The 3,823-nt window shown below is 43.4% G+C and overlaps 1 long non-coding RNA gene across 1 annotated transcript; it reads left to right on the forward strand.

Moving 5' to 3' along the window:
- Positions 1-2,753: 2,753 nt before the first annotated feature.
- LOC311140911 lies at positions 2,754-3,708 on the forward strand. The gene is made up of 3 exons (XR_014614190.1): positions 2,754-2,896; positions 3,043-3,189; positions 3,633-3,708. It is a non-coding gene; the product is annotated as an uncharacterized lncRNA (long non-coding RNA).
- Positions 3,709-3,823: the final 115 nt, after the last annotated feature.

A 3,823-nucleotide genomic window follows, 5' to 3' on the forward strand; every position in this document is an offset into this window, starting at 1 on the left:
ACAGACATACTGACAGACTGAAAGACAGGCAGGCAGGAAGGAAGACAGACTGCCACATGGACGGACGGACGGACAGACGGACAGACGGACAGACGGACAGACGGACAGACGGACAGACAGACAGACAGACAGACAGACAGACAGACAGACAGACAGACAGACAGACAGACTGACTGACTGACTGACTGACTGACTGACTGACTGACTGACTGACTGACTGACTGACTGACTGACTGACTGACTGACTGACTGACTGACTTACTTACTTACTTACTTACTTACTTACTTACTTTCAGACAGACTGCCAGCCAGACTGCCAGCCAGACAGACTGATGGTTATCCAAAGGGGATACATTCACAACCCTAGTCAAATATGAGATGCATATTCCAGTAGAGGGTTAGAGAGTTTCCACCTTCTTATTCAGAGCAACCATTATACTGGCAGCCTGCAGGGGATAGATATGCATACAAACTTGCCAGCTCCCTCCTCCTTCAGGGACACACTGACAGCTGATCTATGTCCACAATTATAAGTGGATGAAGTTTCCGCACACTTGCACATTCCAGTACGCTCCCTCCATAACTCAGCAGAGGATCCATCCTGGGTTTCTCTATGGAGGCTTTTATCAAAACTATTCAAGGAGTGTAATTCTTCAATCCATGAGTAATTATCAGTTTAGAGTGTAGGACTTGGCAAACACTGTTATGCATGCGTATGTGTGTCTGTTTGTGTGTGTGTGCGTGTGTGCGTGCGTGTGTGCGTGTGTGTCTGTAGCTTGGAGTTAAAGATCCACAGTGGTCGAACCTTGTCACATGAAAACTCTGTATATTTAAAGGTAGATTCAACAATATGACATCATCATACACAGCAGGACAACTTCCTTCTTACAGGCGTCAACAACAACAGCACAATTCAAACCAGAAAAGGCAACTTTGTCACATACATATTTGACCCAGCACACTGTAATTGATGGAGATGCCAGCAGTGCCAGACATGCGAGGGTGAAACAGCTCTCTGTTGCCCTCCAGTGTTTCTTAGATTCTATGTCTTATCTCAGGCAGCAAATGTATGGAGCCAGGCACATACACTTGGACCATTGTCGATTAATAGTATAAAACTGATTCCTCTCTCTGTGTTCTTTCCCTTGTCTGCACTGACAAATGAGAACTGGGAAGGTGAACTACCTACTTGATATCCTCCATATTGCTTAACCAAATTCTCTATTTTCAGATCAGTGCAGATAAGGAGCAGAAGAGGAAACCACTTTAGATTGTTTTCTGTTTTAGAATTATAGTTTTATTATCCTGGGGTCACAAAGAGAGAGGTTTTGGCAGAAAAACTGTGCTGCAATACTGTATGTTATCCTTCTCCACAGGAATCTCTCTCTCTCTTTTTGTCCCACACATTGAAAATAAACATCCTAGTTCCTTGGAACTGAGAAAATAAAGTCCTTACAAGAATCCTCTTCCTTAGCGGGAAGGGGTCATATATTTATCTTTGTGTGTGTGTGTGTGTGTGTGTGTGTGTGTGTGTGTGTGTGAGAGGAGAGAGAGAGAGAGAGAGAGAGGAGATGAGAGAGAGGAGAGAGATGAGAGTAGAGAGAGAGAGAGAGAGAGAGAGAGAGAGAGAGAGAGAGAGAGAGAAATATAATACTCTGGAATGTCCACAGCCACAGAAAGCTCATGCAAACTCTCAACATGAAGGTAAGATGATTCACATTGATACACTATTTACTCCTTTTAATATACTCAGTTGATTTCTAAGGCAGTAAAAACAATATTGCTGTGTAGTCGTTAGGGATTTAGGCTCAGGCTGTTGTAAAATACAAACAACATTTAATTGCAGCATTCCTCTCCTCTCCTTAGGATCGTCTGTCAGTCTCTCTGATCTGTCTTCCATGGCTCTTCTTTGGGATGATCTCACCCAGTAATTGTGTGGAGCCAGTGCATTGTCAGTGGGGATCCTACGGCGAGTGGTCAGAGTGTGACGGCTGCACTAAAACCACAGGTCAGGAACCAAACAATTATCCGAAGTCATGCTGTGAGTTCCACTGGACTTTATTCATGAACAGTGGTGGAAAAAGTACTCAATTGTCATACTTGAGTAAAAGTAAGATACCTTATAGAAAATGACTCAAGTAAAAGTGAAGTCACTCAGTAAAATACTACTTGAGTAAACATCTAAAAGTATTTGTTTTAAATATACTTAAGTATCAAAAGTAAATGGAATACTAAAATGTATTTAACCATCAAAAGTAAAAGTAAAAGTATAAACCATATTCAAATTCCTTATATACGCAAACCAGACGGCACAATTTTCTAGTCTTTTTTTATTGACGGATAGCCATGGGCACACTCCAACACTCAGACATAATTTACAAACGAAGCATTTGTGTTTAGTGAGTCCGCCAGATCAGAGGCAGTAGGGATGACCAGGGATGTTCTCTTGATAAGTGTGTGGACCATTTTCCTGTCAAAATGTAACGTGTACTTTTGGGTGTCAGGGAAAATGTATGGAGTAAAAAGTACATTATATTCTTCAGGAATGTAGTGAGGTAAAAGTAAAAGTTGGCAAAAATAAAAATAGGAAAGTGAAGTACAGATACCCCAAAAAAAACTACTTAAGTAGTACTTTAAAGTATTTTTACTTAAGTACTTTACACCACTGTTCATGAATGGCAACCAGGTAACATACAGTGTATTTCTCCTTTATTGAACTTAGGCCAATGTTGGGGTATATTGGTATGTTTCAGTCTAGGACCCGTGCCATGGTGGTGTATGCCCAGTTTGGGGGGAACCCATGCAGTGGAGGGGCCACTCAGACCCAGCCCTGTGAGACTGCTCGAGGCTGCCCCCTGAAGGAGGGGCTGTGGAGGGAGGTTCCGCTGCCGCTCAGGTAATTGAATCAAACTTTATTAACAATGCATTAAAATCCTCAGTACGTTTTACAACAAAATGTAAAATATAGTCAGTAAGAAAAACGTTGAGCACAAACATGGAGTACTAACGTGCATGCGCGTGTGTGTTTCCTGTGTGCTACAGGGAAGTGTATCAGTCAGTCTATGGTGTGTAATGGAGATCAGGACTGTGAGGAAGACAACCAGGATGAACTGAAGTGTGGCCCAGACAAGACATTCCCTGTGTGCAACAATGACAAACCCCCACCCAATGTGAGCAACTAGGACTGGGGTAAGAGCCCATCTATCTTTCTCTCCCTCCCTCACTCTCTCTCTCTCTCCCTCCCCCCCCCCCCCCCCCCCCCCTCTCTCTCTCTCTCTCTCTCTCTCTCTCTCTCTCTCTCTCTCTCTCTCTCTCTCTCTCTCTCTCTCTCTCAATTCAATTCAATTCAATTTAAGGGCTTTATTGGCATGGGAAACGTATGTTAACATTGCAAAGCAAGTGAAGTAGATAGTAAACATCTCGCTCTCTCTCTCTCTCTCTCTCTCTCTCTCTCTCTCTCTCTCTCTCTCTCTCTCTCTCTCTCTCTCTCGTCTCTCTCTCTCTCTCTCTCTCTCTCGCTCTTCTCTCTCTCTCTCTCTCTCTCTCTCTCTCTCTCATTCTCTCTCTCAACGCACACACACACACAATCCTGGGCATCTGTGGTGATGTGCGTTGCCTTCTTGAATTTCCAGGTTTGATGCAGTGACAGAAAAAGAGAGGAAGTGTGATCAACACTAAGAGCTTATGGAGGCCAGTGCAGGACTGTCTCCCTCTTACTATGTCCTGGCGGAGACCAAGGTCCTGTACAGACTTCACAGAAGCATCTACTTACCTGTAGGTACAACATTTAGGAGCGTAAATTGTCCACCTGTTACAGATCACA

The sequence above is a fragment of the Coregonus lavaretus genome (assembly GCF_964263955.1).
Source record: "Coregonus lavaretus genome assembly, chromosome: 14".
Classification (NCBI taxonomy): domain Eukaryota; kingdom Metazoa; phylum Chordata; class Actinopteri; order Salmoniformes; family Salmonidae; genus Coregonus; species Coregonus lavaretus.